A 27,879-nucleotide genomic window follows, 5' to 3' on the forward strand; every position below is an offset into this window, starting at 1 on the left:
GACATATTCCTCTGATCACTTGGAATGACAACATTGTGTTACTAGCTTGTGGGCATATTTTAAAATACCAACTTCTTGGTGCTGATGATTCATGTATATGTTTAAAACATGATGAAATAATTGGTTACTCTTATTTCAAAGAAACTGATCATTTTTCCAGGAGTTTTGACTCATCTGCTCCAACTAATTTAAAATTATGTGAACTTAGAATACTGTTAATCAAAGAAAAGAAATTTGTCTTGCTTTAACAAATACAATTAGTTCTGATGAATGTTAATATCAGAAGTGATAAAGCTATCTCATTGGAAATGCATTTAAATATAAATGATGGAATCAGCGCAGGTTTCATCGTGTGCACATTTATGCACATTTTACATGCCCAGATGAGCATATAACCTAAATTCATGCACATTATATACATTATTTATGTTCATATGTGCTGTGAAAATGACTGAATATTTAATACAGTAATTAGGATACTAACAACTACCCATTTGAATTTCATTCTTTTAGGTAATGAAAAGAATTATTCCCCGTTCCTGCAGTAATTCTGTCTGACAGGCATTCTAAAGCTCATTGAAGAGAGGAGTTTTTCAGCTTTATAGCTTCTGGTTTTGGCTGAAAACCATGTTTTGCAAGGTGGAATTATGAGCATAGGGAACATGATGTGGGTAATATGCTTCTACAACTTCCAGGTTACACAAGTTAGTATAAGCTGGCTGTGCCCGTCATTTCTTTCCAAGACTATAGCTTTGACTAGCTTATCCTGTCCAGTTTCTTTGGAGAATGTTTCAGTGACTCTTTTATGAGATCCCTGATGCAGTCTTTTCCATAGCAGTTTGAAAACAGCAGTCTCAAGTCTTTCAAATCTGATCAGGTATTCAGTGTTTAAAGCCTTTACATTCAGTTCCAGGAATGAAGAAGGAGCTCTCTTAACTGCTACTATGATCTTGTATATCCAGGGTGAATACTCAGAGAAATATTTCAGGTGGCCATAAACAAATTACTTCTTTTTCATGCCCAAACTCTAATGTTAAGATTTTGAACATTTCCTGAAATATTTTTAGATTGTGTTGACATGAAAGATCAAAACTTCCATTGATCCTGGGCTCTTGGAAACTTTTATTAATTTGCCACCATTCGTAGCTAAGTTGTTCAGATTGTACTCAGGCTTATCTTAATGTATTATTGTTATTCTTGAATATTTTTTTCAGATAATTTGGATTTTTTAAATCATCTCTCTAATGATCCAAAGGTACTGCAGTTTTCCAAATACTTCCCCTCTGGATTTTTGCCGTCCCTCCAGACAAGCTAGTCTAATCCTTGTGTCAGTTAGTGAATACAGAGTATGGGGAAGGAAGAGAGCTCCAGCTCTGATGTTGAGCACTGCACACAGCCTGTGTAGGAGAGTGAAGGTGCATGTATGTATTGATAAGACATTCGCATCATCAAGTTTCAAAAGAAAACCCAATGCCTGCCCCTAAAGCATGAAGAATTCTAACTAGTAAATTTGAAAACAAGAGTCTGAATCCCTTGTAAAAATGTTAGGTCTGAAAAAGCAACAAGAAACAGTCTAACATGAGCCTTCAGCTTATGAATAATTTTGCATAGCAGGAAATGACAAAGATAAGAAAATAAGAACTAATGCTAAAGCTGAAGAACATTTCCATTAAAACAAATTGTAGTTGAGATATAATTTCACTTTACAGGATACAAAGATTTCATTTACTTCTTAAGTAGACCTCAGACCCCACATATATGGCTGAAAACCCGACTGAGCATATTCAGGGGGGCAGACAGAAATTACAAGAGCAAATTTGGTGAGAAAAGGGGTCCCCCTCCAGGCTGCAGTTCGCTAGCGCCCTTGTGCTGTTGACACAAGGTTACTGTAGTTCCCTCTTTGGATGCTGCTCAGGTTCTCCAGCTCTCAAAGCAAGGTTCGCATCCAAAGAACTGAGCTGCTATTCACGTATCTGGAACAGCAGTATTGTTATTTTGCTGCCTTCATGGTTTTCCCTGTGCCAGCCCGGCAGAAAGCGATAGAACTGATTCAGAATTGCATTTGGCTTCCTTGGTAATCCCGACAGAGTAGGCCCTGTCCCTGAAGTTGCGCTTGAAGTATTGCCTGTTTGTGTTCATGAAAGGGAGCGGAGAAAGAGTCATCCCTAGAAGAGAAAGCGCATTGTGTTCTCAACAGGCGTCAGCCGTTGGGAAGTCATTTTAAGTTTTCAGCCATTTCTGCATACTGTTTTCAAAGATGCTTACACAATTTTTGGGCAAATACTTGGAAATGTTTGAATTACTGTAAAAATTCTCTGTGCTAAATAGATAAAGAATCTAAAAATAGATAAATGTGTAGCAGATGTAGTGCTGCATGTAAACAGTATTTTTATAAATAGTTATATAAGAGTACAGCTGGAAAAATTGCCAGCTTGCGAAGTTATGTTAAAGTGCTGGAAAAAATATGACCATTTTTAATGTATTTATACCACTTAACTTTTCACATCTCTTGTTGTAAATTTGTTATGAGCTTTTGAAGGGTGATTTAATATAAATTTTTCCCAGAATTTTGTAGAGTTTTGATAACCTTTCTGAGACCAATTCCACGGCATAATTCTTCTTCTAGGGGATAATACTGCCATTGATCTTGCGATATTTTTGCAACTGTTGGAAAGGAAGTGTGGAGGAAGTCTTCCACAAAAAGTTTTCTGAACTCTAAGGGTTCTTTTGAAAGCTCTGTTCTCTTTTTCTTCCTCTAAGTGCAGCAAGCTGTTGTCTGCCATATTGACACACTACCTGCTTTTCATTTCCGAATACATATTAGTATTTCATAAAGGCTCAAGGCAGCCATTCACAAGGTGACACAGGAAACTGGCTTAATAGTGGCCAGCAGCCTTTCCTAACTGAATTCAGGCTAGTACATGAAAAATATTGCACCCAGATCAAACATCAGATTAAATTGGTCAGAGGTAGAATGTTTATTGCTCAAACTAAAATTTGATGAAACTTTCACCCTGAAGTGGCCAGTTTGACGCAAACTCACTTTTTGTTCCAAGTGCATTTCATAATAGTCTAACTTAGAGAGCTAGAATTTAAAGCATCTAAGTTGTCATGAACTCCTGACAGATAATTATTTTCATCCTGAAGTTGGTGTCTGAAATAGTCAGGACTAATCTCTTTAGGGGTCTATTTCATTCATTGACTAAGTGCCTGCAAATACATTTGACTTTAAAGTTAAAATTGCATCAGATTAACTGTATTTCTAAGTGACCAAATGTTTCTCTACTACAAAAGTTCCAGTAATTCTCTTCTAGTAGGAAAGCTCTATTTGGTTTTGGTTGGTTGGTTGGTTGGTTTTTTGTGGGTTTTTTTTTTTTTGGTTGGTTTTTGTTTTTTGTTTGTTTTTTTTCCACTGGCCATTAAATGTGGGCTTCTGGTGAAATTAATGTGACATTTTTCTTCTTTTGTCACTAGTGTTTGTGTCATAGGGACATCACAGCAGCTTCTGCCCTAAGTGCACCAGAGGGCAGTAGGGAAGATGATAGGTGCTACTGGGCTATAAAATAAATGGGTGCTAGGTGGTGTCCACACACAGTCTCAGTCAAAGGACAAAGCCTGATGCCAGTGCAATGCTGAGTGAAAGAATAAAGAACTCTTAAAGACGTGCAGTAGATAAGAAACCATACCATTATCTGAAAGAAATATTTCTGCTAGAGGTTTGCCAATGACCTGGTCTACCTAATTTATGACAGCAGATGATTTAAAAGGATTGTAAGTCATCCTTTGCAGTAGTCATAAGCTTGCTTTAGGTTATTGTGCATGTTAGGTTTGTTAGCAGGGGGTCTTTTTTTCACTATATTCAGCTTTATATGTAATTAAACACCGTTACGTGTAAAATACGGGTAAATTGTGTGTGAATTTAAGAGGTGAAATACAATGGATTTCAGATTTTGTTTGCATTACTCAAATTTGAAATTCATTTAATGACAAGTACCCGCCAAATTACACATGATTTCAATGAAATCTTTTTACAGTATGTCACCTTTGCAATTTACATAGGCCTTAATTTCACCTGCAAAACCTTCTGCCACAGTTGCAGAATATCAGCTGCAAAGTCCTTAGAGAAACTATAAAAATTGGTAAAACTACTCAAACCTGAATTACTGTATACAGCAAAGTCATGGTATTAAACTTTGATTTCTTACAGCCATGCGGGGAAAAGGGAATACTGAATCTTGCTAGAGGCTTGAGGAACCATCCTTTATATTTCTAAATAACTTCAGTTACAAACTCTGTTTTCCTAAAAAAAAAAAATTAAAATAAAAATAATTGAAATACTTTTACCTGTAGAGGAACATTGTTGTTCATTATTAAGATTTTGTTGACCTCTTAAAAAAACCTCCACCAAAACAATACTTCTCTAAAGTCAGATTTTTCATTATAAAAGCCTTCTTGACTCTTCTTAATATTTATGCAAATATCCATGAAACTTATTTTTTACTATAGTTTCTCCTCTGTTCTCCAGTGCCACTCTCAGGGTTACTGGCTTGCAGTTCTCTGGATCTCCCCCAGAATCCTTTTCTTTAAGGGAAATGGCCTAACATTTGCCAAACACATTTATTCAGCTATTACAGCCTTAAGATCTCTTAGGGGGTGACTGTTAAATCCTGGGTATGCCATTTAATCCTTGTGATGTTCTGCTAATTTTGCCAGCTTGTTCTGTAATCTCTTCTACAGTCGCTTTAGTTTCAGATGGATCCTCTGATGAGTCCCTGTGCAAGAAATGGTATTGAGGTGTGAATCTCACCAGTTTTTTGAAGTGAACATTTATGCCAAGTAGACATTTAGCTCCTGTGCAATTGCAGGTCCTTTCTAAGTGTTCTTTTTATACCCTGATCATTAAGAGGACCTGCAGGCTCTCTGCCAGGCTTTCTGATCTTGATTTGTTTGGGAAGAAAAAAAGAAAAAAAGACTTTATTACCTCTGAATCTCTTTTACCAGCTATTTCTCAAACTTATTTTTTGGTCTGCCTTATCTGCCACAGTTATTTTCTTCATTTAAACTCAGCTGTGGCTTTTCTGAAATGCCTTCTTGCTTCTAATAACCTCCTTTACCCCTGCTAGTTAGCCAGGCTTTTCAGTCCCTTTGTGCCTTTTCAGTCTATTCTAAAGGGGTGGTGCGCGTTGCCACTATGTTTCCAGTGTGCTTTCTTTATGAAAAGTCCATGCTGTCAGGCAAGATTTAATTTTCCAGGTTGCCCCTTTCAGCTTCCTTTTGATGAGCTTTCTCTTTTTTAAACATTCTCTCTTTCAGAAGTTAAATACAACCATGGAACTCATAGCCTTGTTCTGCATCTGCGTTAAGTGTGTCTAAGTATATTAAGGTAAAAATACTGACACTTAATGATGTTAGCAAAGCAATGCATTTTAACTCCTGCATAAACACCATTGAGAAATAGCAATATAGGTAATTGTGCAACTTGGGCATGTTAGTCTCGTCTGGCACAGAGGATTTCTATAACTGCAGCCTTTCTTTCATGTGTAAGGTGCAATAACATACTATCGTCTCATTTAAATTTTTCCCATTATAACCTCCTGTCACTGCTGATTACTGCCTGATTGATTGAGGGATTGATTAATGGTCAATTTCAGATTTTTCCAGTGGTCCAGCTGAGATGAGGAAACAGTCTTGACAGGGTGACTGTTACCCTCCTGTCTTTTGCTCTCTGAGATTGATTACATCTCTACTGCACAAACCACGGTTTCTAAGTCCTCTGATCCCCTTCTTCCACTTCTGATTATAGTTTTCGATTTAGTTTTAGCTTAACAGCCTGTCAGCCAAAATCACTGGCATGTTCTTGAGGCTTAAAGCATTTTTCAGCTTTTGGCTCAGGTTATCTGTTGAAATGATCAGCAAACAACTGAATTGAATAGAATTCCACCACCATGCAAAATGCATGAATTAAACAATATGTGATTGAAAAACTTAAGCACCCTTTCAGTCACCTGAATCCTGGTGTTTGTGAACATTAGAACAAATTACAGCATGATACTAAAAAAGCAGCAAGTAAATTCCCTTGAAAAATAGTGTTTCCAATAATCTATTTTTCATAGGATTTTAGAAAATGAGGGCTAAAGGTCTTTTGTATATTAACTATAGCATCATGTGACTGGTATTCTTTATCAGTTGCTGAGCAACGGTCGTACTCTGAATTTTTAAACTCATTAGCAAACTGAACAGGCTGGCATTTGGCAGATGTTATTTGATTTTGTTTGGAGGCAAGTCAATGGGAGAGACAGGAGAGACATTGAGCTCATTGTGTTATCTTGCTGCTCGTATTAAATTCTCATGATATTTTCAACACATCTAAGGAGACAGAAAGGAACTTCTCAATTTCCATCTTATTCACAGAGCTTTTATGTGATTTATGTACTAATATAAAATATTATGTACATAATTTATATCATGTACTCATACAAACATGAGCCAAATTTGGTTAGCTTCAAACACATTTTAATCTATGCCTAGCATTTTCTTGAGTGTTTCAGTCATTAGTAATGGCTGAATTAGCTTTATTTGCACCCTCCAATCATGCAAGCATTTCTCAAATAGCTCTGCTAATGTATCTCATCCTTGACCAGAAGCAGGTTTCATTGTGTTCCAATTGTAGCCCTTTTGATAGAAGAAATGTCAATTTTACAGATCTTTCTGTAGTATGTGATAGCTATCTGATGTGACCATGTGTCTGCAGAGAGCTTGCTTCACTTGTAATTCAAGCGAGTGATGGCCAAACATCAAATGTCCTGGCGATGTGCCTAAGTAAGTTTAAACTGCTACAATTTTGGACTAATGAGTTATAAACCAGCAGGGGACCTGAGCACAGTATAAACATAAGGGAAGTCAGATACTGGCAGACTTGTAAGACTAACTCAAGAGCACGAATCTCCAAATCAAATAGCAGATGCCAGTGTACTGTTTTGTTGACACACTTTCATTAACAGCAGTTTTAGTATAGCTTTTTTCTGACCTTCTGAAGCTGACTGACAAACTAGTGAAAAGAGAGTAATAATATTCCTTAGTTTCTAATGGTTGCCTTGAATATCTTCTTTGTTTAAGGACTCTTTACCGAAACCACTTATTTCCATGTGATTCAAAGGATCATTATGAATTACTGCATTATTATCGTTAGTTTGCATCTCAGTAGCAGACACGGGGCACAAATCAGGTCTTTCACAGTTGGCATGAAGAAATGACTCAGACTGGCATCTGGAGTACATATTTTCAATTCCTCCAACATTATTTAAATTACAAATTTCTGATAGTTTCGCAAGTAGCTGCTGAGCAGTTCTGAAAGTTAATGTTGCCTGACTTCTGGGTAGTTTGGAGTTTTTCCAACCTCATTTGCTTGGTCACACATAGAGTCTAGAGGTACTACTAAAACTGTAGGAAATAAGGTCTGTCAAAAGTAGGGGGCTGGGAATATCAGAGGAATATCCATAAATTGTAACTAGCAAGAAACAGATGTACAGGGAATGTCCAATCTAGTAAAATGATCTGTTTTAAAAGAAATACTTAGGGAACATCAGAGCAGACTCACAAGTGAGAGGGAGGTTCATAGCATGCAGGAAGATTATTTAGTGTACAATGTGTAGTCAAGCTAAGTTAACTTCTTACTGAAGGATGCTAAAAATGTACAGAAGCTCATAGGAAAACAAAGTTAGCAGAAGAGAAATCACTTAGGGTCTTTGGTTGAGGAAGCTTCTGAACTACAAGTTATTGGGATGGAGAACGTGTTACATACTGACAAAGTGTTACCACTCACTTTCTCTGGGTTTATACCTTTTCTGGGTATCTGCTATTGGTCACACATACTTTTGGATGTGTGGATCCTTTCAGTTATACCATTTACAGTCAGATATCTCTTATACAGCTCTTCATCATTAATGCTTAATGCATTATTGTATAATACCGCAGTATTTTTTTATATTTGTTTTGGTGTTTTGTTGGTGTTTTTTTTTTTTTTGTGGGTTTTTTTTTGTTTGTTTGTTTTGTTTTGTTTGTTTTTTTTTATCACTGTCTCTTGCCTGTATCTTCTTTGAGCCGGACTGGAGAGCAAAAATATCAAATGCTGCAACGTATATCATGTGGGAGGTATGTCTGCAGAAGTACTCTTCCCACTGCTTCCTTCCTGCACTATGGAGTCACTGATAATGATCTGCTGTTGTACTGAAACCATTTTTCTAGGACTTAGAGTAGCTTACAGTTGATGGGGAAGGAATCACTGAAAATTTGAAAACCTTCCTGCTTGATGAAGCTTTGTAGTTTCCTTATGCAAGTTCAAAGTTTAAGTTTCAGAAAGTTTTGTGTACCAGAATTAAATAAAAGCAGTGCAGTTCTCACCAAGCCTTATAAACCTCCCTCTAGCACAAAAAGAGTGTCTTTCACTCTTTAAGTTGCTGGTGTACAGCATGGAGCAGATACTGCCACGTAATCCTACAGTTTGGGATCTACTTCTGCAGAAACACATTATAAATTCATGTGCTGAGTGGAACTGGAACTGTTGCTGTGCCTTTGCAAGCTATGCACATTCTTGAAAAGAATAATTGAAAACCAGAAAAAAAAAAGGTACAGACTAGCTGCCTGGTTTTCCTTCACCGTTACCGCTCACAAACCACAGCAGTTTAGAAAATAACAATTATTTGGTACAGTACACCTTTAGTTCACATTAGTTCACAGAATGGTTGAGGTTAGAAGGCACCTCTGGAGGTTATCTGGTCTGAACTCCCCACTCAGGCAGGGCCCCTAAAGCCAGTTGCTTAGGACTGTGTCTAGAGGGGTTTTGAATCTGCCTAAGGAGGGAGGCTCCATGACCTCTCTGGGAAACCAGTGCCAGTGCTCAGTCACGTCCACTGTAAAAAGTGTTCCCTGATATTCAGATGGCATTTCCTGTGCTTCAGTTTTTGCCCATTGCCTCTGGTCCTGTCATTGGGCACCACTGGAAAGAGCCTGTGTCTGTATTCTTTGCATCCCCCTTCAGATATTTGTATATATTGATAACATCCTCATGAGCCTTCTCTTCTCGTAGCTGAACAATCCCAGCTCTTCCAGTCTTTTCTCATAGGAGATACACCCCAGTCTCTTCATCATCTTAGTGGCTCTTTGCTGGACTGTGTCTAGTATGTCCTTGCATGGGAGAGCCCAGAACTGGACACAGGGCTCTAGGTGTGGCCTCCCTGGTGCTGAAAAAAGGGTAAGAAGCATCTCCCTCCACCTACTGGCAACATTACTGATGCAGCCCAGGCCACCATTCACCTTTGCCACAAGGGCACATTGCTGGTTTGTGTTTAACCTGGCATCCACCAGGACCCTCAGTCCTTTTCCAGCAGGCTACTTTCCAGCTGAGTGGTGCCCAGCATGTATTGGTGCATAGGGTTGTTCCTCCCCAGGTGCAGGACTTTGCGGTTCTCATTGTTGAGCTTTATAAGATTCTTGACAGCCCATTTCTCTAGCCTGTTGAGGTCCCTCTGGATGGCAGCATGACCCTCTGGCATATCAGCCACTCCTCCCAGTCATCTTCAGATGTGCTGTGTGTAGACTCTTGCCCCATCATCGAGATCCTTAACTAAGATGTTAAAAAAGGGCTGGAGCCAGTGCTGACATCATGGGTACACCAGTAGCCACTGGCCTCCAACTAGAGTTTGCATGGCTGCTCACCACACTCTGACTCTGGCTATTGAGTCAGTTGTCAGTACACCTCACTGTTTATTTAGCTGGTATTTTGTAGTTGTGGTTAAGTATGTACAAGAAAGCATTTTCTGGTTGGTGTTGGTTTAGAGACACAGATGTGCTAGCATAGCATTGGATGCAGATTTTTTTTTTTTTTTTTTTTTTTTTTTTAGCTACCCTGGCAAGCATTATCCTAAGAACTTAATTGTTTCATTTGTTTTCATTCTTGTAATCTGAATTCTGAAACCTAAGGCTGGCTGAACTTCCTTAGGAGTGCTCCAGCTCAGTTATCATCCGAAGAGGAGTTATGCCTGTCAATGTCTAATGGTGAATATAATCCTGGTATGAGTGGGAGAACCTACTTGATTTATCAAGTAGCAATAGACCCAGGTAACCTTTCCTGTGCCTTAGGACACATGCTTTTTTTGATAGGGTTGCAGACAAGGGAAGGCACATAGTTTCTTGAATCTGTCTTGATGCGTGAATGAGACCCAAGAGAAGCCTAAATTGTGCTGTTGGCTGGAATCATAGAATTGTGGAATCATACAATGGCTTGGGGTGGAAGGGACCTTAAAGCTCATCTAGTTCCAACCCTCCTACTATGGACAGGGACACCTTCCTCTAGACCATCAGGTTGCTCGAAGCCCTGTCCAGTCTGGTCTTGAACAACGCACAAATGGGGCAGCCACAGCTTCTCTGGGCAACCTGTTTCTTTGCTTCACTACACCCATAGTGAATAATTTCATCCCAATGTCTAACCTAAATCTACTCTCTTTCAGTTTAAAGCCATTCCCCCTTGTCCTGCTATTACATGCCCATGTCAAAAGTTCCTCTTCAGCTTTCTTGTAGACTCCCTTTAGGTACTGGAAGCACTGGTTGCCAGCACTTCATCCATATAAGGAGAGATGCAAACTTAGCCCTTGTCACAGGAGTTTCAGGTGCCATGGCTTCAAGAACAGAATCCTGTCACTCAGTACTTAGGTGGATGGACAGAGCGAGATGGATTTCTGTTCTATGGCAGTTGCCCTTCCTTATCTTAGGAAATCTTGTTCATGCATACTAAAAAAGGTATATTTCGTTTTGCAGTGTGCATATTAAGCAAATGTGCACAAACATTCTATCAGCCTGCTAGTAGCTGAAAGCTTAGAGAATTAAGCATAGCTGTTGTAATTGCTATTGAATGATTTAGGTGTCTAAAAAGGAATTATTTATGTGTCTAGAAAACTCCAGAAAAGAAGGAAAATCTCACAAAAGGCCCATATTTCCTTTGAAAGATACTTTTAAGAATGTATTTTTTGGGGATTTTTCCTTTTTTTGTGGGGAAAAAAAAGGTATATAGAAGAAATCTGAATGAATTCACAGGACCTTGTTACCATTTCCCAAGTTAGTGGAGCCAATTAAAAAAAATTTCTTTCTCCACAGGAGACCTAACAGCTAAAATGAATTGGGTAGTCTCACCTTCATCTTGATTTTTTTCACAGCTTATAAAAAGCACTGCAGCTGTGGTATGATTGGCAGTCTCTGCACAAGGGAGACCAAGTACTAGAATAATAAGGTAGTTTGCAGGTGAAGAGAAAAGGATGAATCAGTAGAGTTGGAGTAAGAAACTTGCACAGTTTGGATACTGTGTTTAGCTCAGTCAGTGCTGTTCATCTTATACTTTAATGAACAAAAAACTCACTGAAAAAAGGTAGAAAAGAAGTGATAGAGGAAGAGCTGGATGGATCGAGTCACTGGAAATGTGATAAAGAACCTTTCACCTCAGCTGTTACATTACAATAAAGCAGATCCTTTCAGAAGCAGTTAAAGCAATTTTCTGAAATGAACCTGGTGAAGGTCAGAGATTCTTAAAATTCTTAGTATCTACTGACTCTTCAGTGATCTTTGAAGAATGTAGTCTTGGTCCTACTTTATAATGGAGAGATACAAAATTGCTGTAGTGTATAACACTTGTAGCAAACTCAGGGAAAAGTGCAGGAAATAAATACAAGGAAGTACTGAAATCAATTAGATGATAATGCGTCTGACTTAAGGCTGAGTTTAGACTTTAAGTTCAATGTGCTGTTGTCACTTCATTGCTAAGATCATTTAATGTAAAGGTTGCTGTTTTCCAGTGCATTCCATCTGATTTTTCTTTAAAATATTCCTCCATTAACCATACTTACTTCCCAGAGAAGTCCAAATAATATGCAGAGTTCAGATTAAAGTCTGTATTCATTTCCTCAGGGCAGTTTTATTATGCAGGAGAAGATAAATGTTCAAAATCATTTAAAACAGGAATTTTCTGCAGGAGGGAAGGAGAAAGAAATATGATTTCCTTCTTTTGTGTTCTGAACACTTTCTCTTCACTCATTGCTACTTTTCAGATCATCTGTTTACTTTCTTTTGTGGCATCTTTGGCTTAAAATACCAACAGGACTGTTTGAGACAGTCCTCACAAAATGCATCGTATTATTTCTATTATTTTTGTATTAGCAATGTCCTGAATGGCAAAGGCATAAATTAAGACACAGTGATTTATTAATGATCTTATTTTCAAAATATTCTCAATAAATATTTTGATATATGTAGACTAACAACATAAATAGGTGTTATATGGATTAGTGTGCTAAGTTAATAAAATAGAGAATGTTTTTTATGTGGCTGTTTACTGCAAGACGCTAACACTGCACTACCTCAAGTTTCATTTCTAAAACTTCACTATTTTAATGATGAATGTATTTGAAGTTAGAACCCCATTTTTAATAAAGTAGTTATCCTGCTTTACCATATAGAGCTTTAAAGGTTTGTTTGTTTTTTTTTTTGTGGGTTTTTTTGTGGTTTTTTTGTTTGTTTGTTTGTTTTGTTGGGGTTTTTTTTGGGTTTTTTAATTCATCTATGTCGGTGAAGTGAACTTCAAGACTTCAAAGAAGATACGGTCCTAATACAATGATAAAATACCCATGAGCTCAACAAATAATAGACAATCAACCACACAAAACCCACCACAAAAAGCAGTCTGCTAGTGAGCTTGGAAATAAGTCTGTACAATAACAAGACCACCTGTGAAGGTCTTATTTGATATGTAACAGGTAATACAGCATAACATCACCACAATTTAAAACTTTATGCTTTAATTTCACAGTACAAATAATTGTATGTGGAAAGCATCGAAGTCATTTGGGTTACACGTTTTTTGTTGAGAGAATAGAGTTGAAATACATGACCTGAGTGATACACACACACCGCTCAGCATTTGCAGTGCTACTGTTTATCTCTGCTGTCTTGCAGAATAAATATTTAACTTTTGAATACATAAGTACGTATATGGGAATTTATTAGGTTAGACACAGAACAGTTTGGTCTGCCATGGGTGTATTTCCTTTTGTTCATGGGGGTGTAATTCTTTAAAGGACTTATTGTAATTAAAAGTAATAAAGAATGATAGTTATAGGAAATGACCTAAGAAAAAAAAGCTACATCAGGAACAATGCCAAGATTTAGTGAAAAAACTGATCATAAGACACTATCTGAACTTCAGGGAACATGAAGAGGTATGATATAGCCAAACATAATTCAAATGGTTAGATCAACAATAAACTTTTATTTTTTGCTATTTAGACTTCCTGGGGATGGGTATACAAGTATCTTTTGTTGAGCTTATTTCTTCAAACTGGCAGATGACACTTACATGTCATAATGAGAAAGCTGAGATTCATGGTCATTGGGAAGGAAGTCATGGTTCCTGAGTCAGTAAATAGATAAGTACTGTTCACCTTAACCACAAACGGCACACGGATAACAGCGTGGTTTGCACCCTTCTGGCTTACATGTTGGAAGATTCTGGATGTTACTGACTGCCACAGTCGCTAGGTACCATGGATGTCCCTTACCTTTATGCTTAAACCACTTATTACCTCTTAACTAATATTTCTGTTTATTTATATCATGAATCAGTAACTGATATGATCATTTGACCACTGAAATCCTGATTACATCCAGCTGTGTTTTCATGATAAATTTTATATTTTATAGTGATTTTTCCCAAAGTTTATTGTCTAATCTATTTTTAGTATGCAAAGACTGCAGTAGTTAGAACAGAACCAAACAGAGGAAGCACGATTTCTACTGGCCTAAGAAGTTCTTAGAGCTTTTTTTAGTTCTTAGGAATTATGTCATCCTCTATAAATACTATGAATAAATCCTAATGGTATTAGATACTGTCAGTATGAAAAATTCAAGTCACCTTGATCATTTCTGCTGGCTGGTTATATACTGATAAACACTGAAAAGCTCACAGTGTCTTATAATCATATTTATTTCTGTGCCCTATTTTTAATGCATAACGCTTCTTTTTAGAAGAGGACTTATACTCTGGAGGTTAATTTAGCATAATTTAAATACCAGAATCACATACGTTATTAATGTCCTTTGGATTTCAGTGTAATTTTTCACTTCATAGTGATATAGCTACATTCTGATTGCTTTCACACTGGTCTAAACCAAGATAGTAATGCCAAGAGGCTTGGACTTGGTAACTTTTTTGGTTTTTATGATGACAGGACTGTTAATGAAACAGTACTTTTCCCATGCATTTCTTAGCTAGAAAGTGACAGTATCATTTGAGTTTGTGAGAATTTTATGTCCTGAATTAGGCACTTGTATCTGAGTTGTGTACCTGTACTAAACTGGAAATTCATTTTTTCTGTCAGATTGCTAAAGCAGTGTCTTTAAAATCTTGGTGCTAATCTGGATGAGTGAAAACAGAGGTGAGAGCAGGATTTGACCTAGTCCCTTTAAATAAAGTGTTCTTGGGAACTTTTTTAAACACATGATCAGTTGTTTATTTTCTGTTCAAAAAGTACTAAAAACTGAAGAAATGTCACAATAAATCTGCAAAGTATATGGGTAACTCTTCAAAAGTACTATAATTACAGCTTCAAAAACATTTCAAGAACTCTTCACAGTAGGAAAAGTGATGATTATTGAGACATGCTATGGAAAGTGGCATCAGTAAGATGTCTTAGTCAGCAGTCAGCCCCCCTAGGCCTTGCCCTGTAACTCCTGCTGCTCGTTCTTGTTTGAACCTTTTTGTCTGCAGCCCAGGTTGTGGTCTACTAAGAACACGTTGCGCGCTCACAAAGCCCATAGGTCCTTTATATCCTTTGTGTACACAGTAGGCAAATGGCATTGTAGTAAGAACTTTTTCCCAAGGAGTTACATTGAAATAAAGAATGAGTATGTCTTATGCATCCAACCCACAGATTTGACTTTACACTTCAAATGTCTCCTGAGGTCAGATCTGGACCACTGTGGAGTGTATTTTGCATTTCTAGGTACTAGTGAGAGTGTGTGTTTGATGTCTTTGCTTCCATAGGTACCTCTCTGATTAACAGAGCCCTGGCAAGCTTGGACAGCTTTGCTAGAACAGCCAGTCAGACCTCAAGAAGTAGCACTGCTGGTGTCCTCACCTGTGATCTGTGGAGGATTATGGAAGAGCTCCTAGTTCATCCTGCCAGCTGGGCCAGCTTGGGAAGCAGAAACAGCTTTCTAGTCCTTTTCAATAAAGAAATTGAGGGATATAAATCTGTGGAAAGAAAGCAGGACTAATTACTTGCCCGTACAACAGTGGCGTGTGAAGTGCAGATAAGCTAAAGGATGATTTTATAGAAGATTGTGGTTTTTGGGATGTTGAGCAGTATGAGATAGTTGTTCTGCTATGGAGCATTCAAGCTGAAGCGCTACATAGACATGACCTGTCCCCTGTAAAAAGCCTGTATGTTTGTGATCCGGGGCATAACATATGGAAGAGGGAACTGGGGTTGTCCCAAGTTGTCAGGGTACTCTCTAGTGAGCCCACATGAGATAGTGTGGAAGCATCTAGTTGTTTTATTTTCAAGCAGCTAACTGCAGACTTCATCCACTCTTTCAATGAGGTGAAATTAATTTCTGTGAGAGAATCAGTACATAGCCTGTGTACCATATGGGTGCTACTTAGCATCTCCATGCCCAAGTGGTTCACTGTGCCACAGCGTATATCACTTGATGGAATCAGAATGACATCTCCTCCCTGAACATATCTGGTGCAGGAAAATGACTGCATGAAACTTTAATGGGCATATTTTGCCCTTTTGTCTTTTATTTTTAAATACAAAATTATCACATCTTTTCAAATATGACATGAACAACAAAGAATACCAGTCTTTCAAGTTCTTCGTGAGGATTTATGTTCTTCTTCTAATTAAGTAATTTTCTATCTAGCCATAGAAAGGGCAAGTGTGTGAAAAATGGCACAAAAAAGTATGAACTTAAATGAGCTTATCAAAGTTTTTCTCAATTTTTCTTCAGTAAGCTCTTCGCTATATACTATATCTTTCTTCTACTATGTCTTCTTCTGATGACATTGGTGCAGTGATTGCAGAGCGTGACCAGCAGGTCGAAGAGGTGATCCTGCCCCTCTACTCTGCTCTTGTGAGACCTCACTTGGAGTATTGTGTGCAGTTCTGGTGTCCTCAACATAAAAAGGACATGGAACTGTTGGAACAAGTCCAGAGGAGGGCTACAAGGATGTTCAGGGGACTGGAGCACCTCCCGTATGAAGACAGGCTGAGGAAGTTGGGCTGTTCAGCCTGGAGAAGAGAAGGCTGCATGGAGACCTCCTAGCAGCCTTCCAGTATCTGAAGGGGGCCTATAGAGATGCTGGGGATGGACTCTTTGTCAGGGACTGTAGTGACAGGACAAGGGGTAATGGGTTAAAACTTAAACAGGGGAAGTTTAGATTGGATATAAGGAGGAAATTCTTTCCTGTTAGGGTGGTGAGGCACTGGAATGAGTTGCCCAGGGAGGTTGTGAGTGCTCCATCCCTGGCAGTGTTCAAGGCCAGGTTGGATGAAGCCTTGTGTGGGATGGTTTAATGTAAGGTGTCCCTGCCCGTGGCAGGGGGGTTGGAACTAGATGATCTTAAGGTCCTTTCCAACCCTAACTATTCTATGATTCTGTGATTCTAACTGCTAAGTAATGACTAAACAAATCTGGCTGAACATTATATTTGAAATAAGATATCCTTCTATTTGTCATTAACTGCATGTGTTCATGCAGTAGACATTTATGTATTTGTATGAACACAGTTGTGCATATGTAAGCATACAAGGGCTCAAGATGAGATTAATGAGAAGTAGTACAAGAAGTGTGCATAGGAAGGGGACAGGTTATATTCTTATCTACTCAAGGGTTGTGCTTCAGATGATGTGCCTGTACAATGAACTTCAAAAGTAGCATGCAGTTTGCCTTCAGAAACATAGGGAGGAATGAAAAAACAAACACCATGATGAAGCTTCAGAACCATGTGCATGTGGTTCACAGCTAGAATCATAAACTTTACTTCTTTGAAAGACCAGTAAAATATATATACTGCAGCGTGACCCATTCTATACTGAGACTTGTTAACTGATGGAAGTTACACATATTAGATTAAAGAAACCTAAGAGAACAGAATGGCTGTTGTTCAGTCTTCTTTATTAGTTCAGTTTGTAACTCTCTCTGCTGACCACAACCAGACTTCTGTTTTGTTTAAATTGTTTCATTCAAAAGGCACATCTTCCTTTTTTTATTGTTAGAGAGGAGTATGTGTGATGCTTTGAAAAAGGTTTTTTTTCAAAGCACTTCAGACTACTTTTGATGTACTGATGTTATTTAAAAAAATATTAATAATACTGCCTAATAAATATGAACTGTAATACAAGAGAATGAACATTCAGTGTGTGACACAAGCCAAACTAGAAAGGAAAACGAGATGCTGGAAAAGAATCTTATCTATTCAGTCTCTCAGAGATTCAGATTTGTAACACATAAAACAGATGAATGTCCCTTTACATGCATATGTTTTTTACTGCATAGTTCAATTCTGGAACCTATTGGGATATCTACGGCAAGGAAAAATGAAATTCATACTTCAGTGATGCCCTTGAAATTCCTTTTCTGCCTAAAAAAGGATGGTATGCTTCTGACTTGATTGACTATGCAGGACATGAATTTTAAATAGATTTTGTCTTCTCATAGTCATCAACTTAGCAAGCAGCATAGGACTTTTTTTTTTTTTGGAAATCAAGTTCAGAGAGATTTTCCCTGTTTGCATCTATGACAACATATATTTCATGATCTTTCATGTTTCATATCGAGATAAAAGTATTACTGACTTATCTTTCTTTTATGGTCATTTGCTATAAGCCAGGTCCTTGAGCAAATCAAAAGGCCTATGCAATGCTTGATAATCTGTGGTATGTATCTGTGGCTTGATAATCTAGGCAAGTACCAAATCACTGCATGTATCAAGACACTGCAACTAGTGCTTATTTTAATGTGAAAATCTGTATGAAACTGAGCCAAATATGCTGTATGATATAATTGGCTCAGTACAACCTATTCTTGTAAAAGCATTCTTTCTCATGGTAAGAGCTGAATCCCAGTGGGTGATTATTTCCTCTGTGATTACAATGCAGTTTGAATCCTGTTATAAATATAGTGCTCCAGATCTTATGGATGGGTTGAGTTGAATGATATCGAGTATTTTTCTTAAAGTCTTCACTCTTTGAATCAAATAGATGTTAGAAACTTACTAGCTCTCATTTTGTAAATACCAGAAAAATAAAATTCCTCATATATGCAGGGAAAAAATGCTTAATTTCTCAAAAATAAAGTAACAAAACCCACATTAAGCGAAATAAATTGTGATTCTTCATTCATTATCTCAGTTTAGAGTTATTTTTGATAGTTTAGAGCTTGAATATTAAATAAGCTTTGTGATATTTGGCCCCATATTTGACTATTATGCCTTAAATCTCTATCAAGTTTAAAATAAAAATACGAGATGAAATATCAGCTACCTTCAGGAAAAAAAAAAAAAACAAACAAAACACACCAAACACCACCAACAACAAAACCACAAACAACAAAAAACGTAAAAATTATCTTGCTGTTCAGCTAACTCAATCTGTTACTGTTTTCAGTTTCAAACAGAACATAAAATAAAAACTGTTACTAAAGCATGTATTTGCTCTTTTCTGATCCTGTAAATTTAATGGATTATAATCTAGAATTTTACTCAAAGGCAACACTCATCCTCCTTTAATGTAAAAGTTATATCAAGTACTGTTAAGTGAAACAGTAAACAGTTGAGAATGTAAATCTGCAATATTTCTCAAAGCTACTCTTGAGCCATGGAATCATAGAATCACAGAATGTTTGGGTTGGAAGAGACCTTAAAGATAATCCAGTTCCAGCCCCTATGCCTTGGGCAAGGACATCTTCAACTGGGCCAGGTTCCTCAAAGCCCCATCCAGCCTGGCCTTGAGCACTTCCGGGGATGGGTCAGCAATTTGCCCTTAGTGAAGCCATGCTGGCTGTCAATAGTCACCTCCTTATTTACCATGTTAGCACATGACACTTAGCACAGTTTTCAGGAGGATTTACTTCATGATCTTGGTGGAAACAGAGGTGAGAATGACCAGCCTGTACTTCTCTGGCTCTTCTTTTTTTTTTTCCCTTTTTAAAAATGGGGGTTGTGTTTTCCCTTTTCTAGTCAGTTGGAACTTCACTGGGCTGCCACTGCTTCTCAAACAGGATGGGTAGTAACTTAGCTCCCTTCATCCAACAGTTCCCTGAGGGCCTGTGGATGCATCTCATCCCATGGGCTTTTGCACCTTCAGGTTCCTTAGATGATCTCAAACCTGATCTTCTCCTGCGACAGGTGATTCTTCATTCTCCCAGTCCTTATCTTTGCCTTCTGTGACTTGGGCAGTGTTGCTGGAGCTCTTGCTGATGAAGGCTGAGGCAAAAATGTTGAGTACCTCAGCCTTCTCCATATCCCAAGAAACCAGGTGTCTCATTTCCTTCTGGATAGGGCCCACATTTTCCTTAGCCTTCCTTTTATCACTGACATGCCTGAAGCTTTCCTTGTTGCCCTTGATGTCCCTGGCCAGATTTAAATCTATCAGGGCTTTAGCTTTCCGAGCATGATACCTGGCTGCTTGAATGATTTCTCTGTATTCCTCCCATGCTACCTGTCATTACTTCCACCCTCTCTAGGCTTTCTTTTTCTGTTTGAATTTGTCCCGTCACTCCTTGTTCATCCATGCATTTGACATAAAATTATGTCAGATACAGCACTAGATAGCGCTTACTTTGAAAATTTGATTTGACACTGGATCATCAAACTGTTCTAAGCTGTGAACTACACGGTTGCCTTAATGAAAAAGCCCCTGTATCTGTCTGTTGATATTGATACAACAATTTCTGTATGAGTGGGTTGAGATTTTAAATGTCATTTGTATCACTGAAATACTTCATCAGAATATCTGTGGTCACCTAAAATGCCACCTAGCCATTGTTACTGACTTCCATAAATGAAGTCAATTTCTATAGCTCAGAAAAGCTCATCTAATTTTGCTTTTTGGTAGCTATAGTTGTATTTATGCAATATCTGAAAGAGATGCTTTCCTGAAATGTATGTCTTGTAAGTAAATGTTCTTTTTCTGGGAAAAGTTTAAAGAGGGTCTGTCAATTCATTCAAATAACATTTTGCCATTTAATTTGTTCTTTAGTTGTTATACTGACCACAGGAGACACATGTATTGTTTCCTAGTCCTGTTTTTCACTTTCATTATTTAATGGATTGTTTAATCAGAGAAATCTAAGACACAAAATGACAGGAATTTCCAAGTATGTGTTTAAACTTCTTCATCTGGCCTTCAGGAAATTTTAGGTCCTTCTGGTGCGGTGGTGGATGGAACTAGAAGAATTCAAGTAAGCAGAGGGTCATGCTTTCCCCTCAAAACTGGAGGTGTATGGAGGTGTACATATAAAACTGTTCCCCTAGGCTTGTCCACTTGCCCTCGCCCACTAAAGTCAAACATATACATTGTCATATCCTCCTTCATGCTGGGAGGAAAAAAGTAGTCCTCAGCACTTCTGCAGAGCAGTGACTGAAAAAAACTTCAGTATTGGTCTTTTAAAGGAAAACAGAAGGGGGAGGGTAGTTTCACAGTACAGTAGTTCTTAATTACTAGAGGTGTGTAATAATACAGGATGACTAGTATTCTACATACTGTTTGTCCAGTAAATGCTGTAATTATTTTATCTTTGCAAGAAGACATTCTTGTCAGGATTCTAACAGAGAAAACTATGCACAGTTGAACAGCTGTTGAATCAGCAAAATACTTAAGTCTGTGCTCATGTTTTGCTTTTCAAGGGAATAATTTAAAGCTTTATTTAAACTTAAACAGAAGTAATAAGACTGCATGTATTAAAATTTGTGCTTCACAGAAATGAAGTCTGGTTATACTTACATAATTCTTACCTTTTTTAGAGCACTGAGACTTCAGTACAAGTTTGCAACATGGCACATCTGCCAGAAGTTCTATACATTAATAGTGTTTTTAACTAATATTAAAAAACCCACACCTTTGAAATACAAATTGTTAGCACTGCAATCATTAGAAGAAAAAAAAAAATAATAGTTAAGCTTCATACTTTGAAAGATTTCAGATTACTTTCCATTGTCTGAACCTACTCAAGTGTTTTCTGATTTTTAAATATGATGCAGTATTGCAGCAATATGTCCAAAGTATGGTATGGAATTGGTATTATTTCTAACAGTTTTCGGTATTTTTTTCTGTTTCTGCCAAAGGCCTAGATTGTCTGGGTGTGGCAAACAGTGAGATAGAAGACTTTAAAAAGTTTCATAAAAGGGAGGAGAAGGGCAATCAGTATATCAGTGATATTCCATTTGTGCTAATAAACCATCTGTAGATCCCTAGGTAAATATTAAGTAGGGTCAGTAAGTTTTTTGTAATTCTGAGTGACAGAATGCTTATTTCATACTTGAATTAAACTTCCATCTTCCCTTTAAACCTTGTCTTGCTGTTCTTATAATATTAAACATTAGTTGTCTGAACTGCCTTCAGTGGAATTTACATGACTAAAATATGTTCATATGGATAAAGGCTGCAGGAGGGTTTTCTTCATGTATTATGTGTGCAAGTGTACCATTACTCAGAAGTAAGGTATATGATCCTTTGTTTCTTAAATGCCCTGTGCATTGTAAAACACATCCAAATAGTCAATACAAGTACAGATGTTTTCATAAAATAAATATTTCTGTGCAGAGTAGTTTCAAATTTATTTGGGTAATACTTGTTAGTAACTGTCAAATAGTTTTAAAAATTATAATATTTACTTATTTTGAATCATATTTTGTTAACTTTAATGCAGACTGCATAGGACACCATGTGAAATACATCTTCGGGGTTGGGGGGGGCGGGGTGGGCAGGAAAATGTTTTCTTTTTTTTTTATCAAGAATTTCAGTAACCTTTTGGTACCTAATAGGGTTCTCCAAAAATTGGTTATACGCTCATTGCTCAATTCTAATCAGATATTTATTGACTGAAGATTGTTCTAGTACGTGTTAATAGACTACAGCGAAGCAATCAACTTTCAAACTACAGGCAATATCTATGTAATTATCTAGACACTAATATAAAGAAAATAAGTACACATATTAATGCTATTTTTTTATGGAGAAAGTAAAAATTTAGAAGAAGAGAAGCAAATTAATCTACTTTCTGTATCTCTAGTACATAGAAAGATTTAAGTGCCAGAAATCAAGGGCACTGATGTAAACTGAAGTATTATTTCTGGTGAAAATTATCTTAGTAGCTTGTAAACTAGATAACAATTTTATCAAGAAATTCATTTATCATTTTTTGTACACCTTTGTAACTGAGAATGGTTAGGGCTGGAAGAGATCTTAAGATCATTTAGTTCCAACTTCACTCCCATGGGCCCGAACACCTGCCACTAGACCAGGTTGCTCCAAGCCCTGTCCAGCCTGGCCTTGAACACTTCCAGGGATGGACCATGCACAACTTCTCTGGACAACCTGTTGCTTTGCTTCACCACGCCCATAGTGAAGAATTTCTTTCTGTCCTGAGTTCAGCAGTAGCAGTAATTTTTCTCCTTAGTAGCTGGTGCAGTGCTGTGTTTTTGATTTTCAGCCTGGGAACAGCGCTGATAACACTGATGTTTTTAGTTGTTGCTAAGTAATGTTTACTCTGACCAAGGACTTTCTGAGTCTCATGCTCTGACAGGGAGGAGGGGAAGCCAGGAGGAAGTAAAGACAGGACGCCTGACCCAAACTAACCAAAGAGGTATTCCATACCACAGCACATCATGCCCACTATATAAACTGGGGGCAGTTACCTGGAAGGGCTAGGTCACTGCTGGGGTGGGGCTGGGTATCGGTCAGCAGGTGCTGAGTGGTTGTATTCTCTTCCCCTGTTATTTCCCTTATCATTCTTATTATTGGTGGTAGCAGCAGTGATTTGTGTTATACCTTAGTTACTGGACTGTTCTTATCTTAACCCGTGGGAGTTACATTCTTTCTATTCTCCTCCCCATCCCTCTGGGAGCAGGGGGAAGAAGTAGGGGAGTGAGCGAGAGGCTTCGTGGTTCTGGGTTGCCAGCTGGGCTTAAATCATAACACTAATGCCTAGTCAAAACTTGCTCTCAATTTAAAGCCATTCCCCTTTGCCCTGCCACTGCACACTCATAAAAAGTCCCTCTCCAGATTTCTTGTAGGCTGCTCCCCAGAACTTTCTCTTCTCCAGGCTGAACAAGCCTAACTCTCTTAGCCTCTCTTCACAGGAGAGGTACTCCAGCTGATCATCTTCCTGGCCCTCCTCTGGACTTGCTTCAACAAGTTTATGTCTTTATTTCCAATTCAGTTGAAAAAAGGAAATAATGTCAAAGACTAAGGGTACTTTTTTTTCCAGTTTAAAATTCTTTAAATAAAGAACCTTCTCATAAAGTGGAGCACTGGAATTGACAAAGCATTGTTTTTTATTAAGAAAAGCCTCATTTGCTAGCTTAGTCATAGAAAAATATGCATTTTGTTTGCTGTCTGGTTTGTACAGTTGGTAGATAAATATAACTTGGATACATGAAATATGGGGAATTGCTTTTGAAAATGGATAGGAAATGGATGGAATGATGCAGAGTGCAAAACTGTCTTACTAAAAGGGTATTCATCAATTCACACAAGCATGTTACTACGTGCTTTTTAAGTTCACATATGTAATGAAACTAAATGAATCTGTGGAAGTTGTCATTCATGGGAATCAATAATAAGAGAAGCAGTAATGCAGAAAGCATGCTGCTATCCTTATTTAAAGCTCAGCATCTGATACTTTGGTTTTATAGTGCTGCTGGAATAATCTCCAGATACTCATCTTCTGGACAGTGGTATTGAAAATTTCTTGGTGTTGAATAGAGGTAATCTTACTTTATTGATTGAAGCTATCTATCTTTCCTGGGATTCGACAGAATGCAAAGGAACTGATTCATTTAGGATGCTTGAATAAAATACCCTATGTATCCCTACATTGCAATGCTGTATTTATTGGATTCAACTGCACTCAATGTATATGAATAAGATTACTACTATTGATTTATGGTGAATATCAACTAGAGCTGAACTGTACTATATCATGCTGTATTTTAATGATTCATGTGGGCTCATTTCTCTTTTGCATAGACATAGTGAAATGAATTGGTTTCTTGACTGAATCTTTCAATTAGACAGTTAATTACATGGCTGAGACTGTTTTGTGTGTGATATTGCAGTTTTCTATGAAACAAACAATTGCTTTAGTTCTTAGATGACTTTTGTCTTTTCATGAATGCTGTTTCTTTATCATGCAGGATCTACTATATAATTATTGGGGAATGCATTTTATGATGAGTATCAATGGTAATTCACTTTTACAGTGCTTTGGTAAATGAAAACATAAAATGTATATTGATCATGAATTAAAAAGAAGTAGAGGAAATATTTTTATGGCTTTTTTTTTTTTTTTCCCTCCATGTGCTGTTTTGCTGAATTAACAGCACTGTTAATTCCACTTTTAAACTGGTCATACTTTGAGAACACACATAATTATCAAACTAAACTGCATGATGTATTAGGATACAAGGAAGACAGCGCACAGTGCATTGTAAGGCTAAAAAAGCTTGATTGCAGTGCAATCTTCAATCATTTAAGAGGAAGAGGTTAGATTTTAAGCAAGTTGTACCTGTAAGCTTTTCCTGAAGGCTGTAGTGCCAGTCATAGTCCAGGGTTCAGAGAAAAACAGAGATACCTACCTCTCTTGTTGTTTTTTTTTGTGCTTTCCTGGGTGGATCTGCTCACTTGACTGAGAAGTGCTCTGGCATGTCCCTGGTCATGAAAAGCCATCTGCATTACCTGCCGAAGGGGCAGTGTGTTTTCCGCTGTCATTTTCCATTTTGCTGACTGGTGAGGTCTTGCAGCCAGAGTTCCCACAGAGCAGTGTCCAGGTCCTATCCCAGTGCACATATGGAAAATACAGACATCAAGGAGATTCTGCTCAGGGCATTTGCAAAATATCCTTTGAGCTATAAAACACATTCTTTTTCTCAAGTCTTGCAATCCTTGCTTAGCATGTTCTGGTCTATTGAGATGCTGTACTTCAAGAAAAAAATTCTTAAGTGTTGAAAACCATTGTGATTTTATTAATTAAGTAGAAGTTTTATAGAAATTACGTTATTACTCTTGTCTGTGCTCCAGCTGATTTTTGAGTGAAGCTTAAGATGACTGTTTTGATGTAAAACTTCCGGATGGAGTTGCTCCTGATTACAAAAGAGATCCATCTCTTTTGCATGATTTCACTACAGATTCTTTCATCCGTTTTACTTTGAAAGGAAAGGAAGCTGGCCAGTTAACTTTTTAAAATCGGAAGTAGCAAAATCAAGGGTAAAAGCTGGTTAAAGATAGGGCAGACCATCAAAGCTTTAATTAAATAGCCTTTGTTGTTTGATTAAGGATGACTTACAAACAGGAAACAATGGATCCCAGCACATTTCCTTTTCTGTCCCATAATTCATCAAAGTTCATATTACCTCTGATTACCACTATATTAGTACGTTAAAATGTGCCAGGAAACAGTTTCTGAAGCTGGTTTTTGGCTTTGAGACCAGGTGGTACTGTTTTGGCTTTTTCATAAAGCTGAGCTCTCTTCCATCTCCCAAGCAGATGACCACACTGAAGGTACCTTCTGGGAATGTTCCTTGGCTTGTATTAACCCCTGAGATGTGTGGAAATACAGTTTGGAGACTGCTGTTTGCCTTGGGTCAAAACTCTCTCTGGGACTGTGCTAATAATGTGAATGAACATGTACTGGTATTTAGGCCTATTTAGGTCTTTATAACTTAAAAATATTGCTTCATCCTTTTCTTCTTTTAGAGGGAGTTGGTTCTGATTTTGCTTGGCTTGGTTTTCCATTAGGTATTCCAATGTAGTATAAGAAATTATGTAGCTGTGCCCTTGATGCATAGCTCTGAGTAGACCTGGTAGCTGTGCCTGGGTGGGAGTATTCTTAGAGCAGACATGTGCTACAGAGTCCTTGTTATTTCTGTGTGCTTTGCTCTGTGTTACAGAAACCACCTCAAGAATTGTTTCTGTCAGGCACCTCATGGACTTTTTACTTGTCAGGTTTGTTAATCACAATATAAAGTGTCTGATGAATTTTTGTAGGAAGGAATCTTGCATTGTCATGCAACAGATACATCCTGTGGGTGCTAGTAAGCTGCTGTGATTTTGAATATACAACATTCAAAGTTGAAAATCGAGAACTGATTTAGAGAGATGTTTTAAATCTGATTTTGTCTGCTTTTGTTATTTTGGAAGTTCAACTGCTAATTTGCAAATTGGAGAGAGAATCACAACAATTCTGTGCTTTCAGATATTCAGATAGAATCTGAGGTAGATTCTAGGATTACAGATTTTTAGATGAACCAGAAAAGACTCCATTGGGCTCAAAGGAAACATTCTTATTTACTCCTTGATGATAAACATGACAGAAGCACACACAAAGAAAATTACTATCTCAAATACTGCAGATGCAAGGAGTTTAAGTTTGTGCATCAGTTTCAGTATGAAATGTGTTATGTCCTGCTTACAAATACATATAAGCAAAACCATGCACCTACATCCTCAGAAAAATGGGTTTCCATGTTCTTAATTAGTCTCCTTTGTTTTACCTCCCAAAAGGGAAAAAGCAATCTCCTTTGCTTTTCCTCCCTACCACTTAACACATTTGGCAGCAGTAGCAATTGCCAAAAGATGGTAAATAGCATTAAGTATTTTCCTACCTCACCTTAAAAAAAAAAAAAAAAAAGTAATTAAAATTTATTTCAAGAAAAAATGAAAGTACTTCAGTTTTTTGAAGATGCCCACTTGACATTGCCTGGTTTTGGCATTTGAAATAAATATATTAGATCTCTAAGAAATTTTAAGTACAGGATTAGTAATTTAAATAATACATGAAGCCTCACAAACCCCAAGTAGTTCTAACTGGAAAACTACTGGATCCCAGAAAAATCCTTTCTTTGTTGCTGAGATTATGGTCTAATTCAAAACATCAAGTCAAACATTACCTGCATAAGTAGAATTCAGGAAAGCTTGCCTGTTGAGACGAGGTTACCCTGAAATCGTTTGGGCTAATATATACTGAAATTACTTGGGTTTGAATGGGCTTGTCTTGAGATGAAAGTTCTTTTCAGAGAGTATTTTGCTCCTTAGTGATTAATGTTAATTAATGTAGTGGATTATTTACAGGCAGTTCCAGGAAAATAAATTCCTTGCTGTTGTGCAATGAGTTGTTGCTTAATGGATCTAGAGTCTCTTTCTCTGTGTTTCCATAATCAGAGTTGTTACGTATGAAGAAAAAGAACTAAGGAGCTTTCTTGTGTCTTTATTCTAGGAGAGTTCTTTTCAGTATTTTCCTTTGGCAAATCTGAGGACTATAAAGGAGATAATTTTTTTTTCTGTCTTTGTCTTTTATGTCTCTAGGAACCTGTGGTATAGTGATATTTTCTGTGCCTCATGATCATTCTTTTTCTGCTTTATCATCTATTTCACATTTCAGGGATTTCCTAAAGGATTGTGAGAGAAGCAAATTATTAGTAAATTCAATTTGCAGACAACAATTTTAAAAAGCAACCTGAGGGCATCCTGTATGAAATTACACTTTCAGAAGTTCAGCAGTTGTGAAGTGTAGAATTTCAATAGAGTACATCTCATTTGTTTCCTGTGTTAGAGGCAG

At 37.5% G+C, this 27,879-nt stretch overlaps 1 protein-coding gene and 1 long non-coding RNA gene across 2 annotated transcripts in view; one reads left to right on the forward strand and one right to left on the reverse strand.

Annotated features, from left to right (window-relative positions):
- CSMD1 (CUB and Sushi multiple domains 1) overlaps nt 1-27,879 on the forward strand; it is a 1,149,005-nt gene that overhangs the window by 445,631 nt on the left and 675,495 nt on the right. The gene's annotated exons all lie outside the window — the stretch shown is intronic.
- On the reverse strand, nt 11,898-27,331 carry LOC136014411 (uncharacterized). Its single transcript, XR_010612683.1, has 4 exons — nt 27,212-27,331; nt 25,002-25,096; nt 15,177-15,292; nt 11,898-12,010 (listed from the first exon to the last, which is right to left on the reverse strand). It is a non-coding gene; the product is annotated as an uncharacterized LOC136014411 (long non-coding RNA).

The sequence above is a fragment of the Lathamus discolor genome, chromosome 5 (assembly GCF_037157495.1).
Source record: "Lathamus discolor isolate bLatDis1 chromosome 5, bLatDis1.hap1, whole genome shotgun sequence".
NCBI classification, from domain to species: domain Eukaryota; kingdom Metazoa; phylum Chordata; class Aves; order Psittaciformes; family Psittacidae; genus Lathamus; species Lathamus discolor.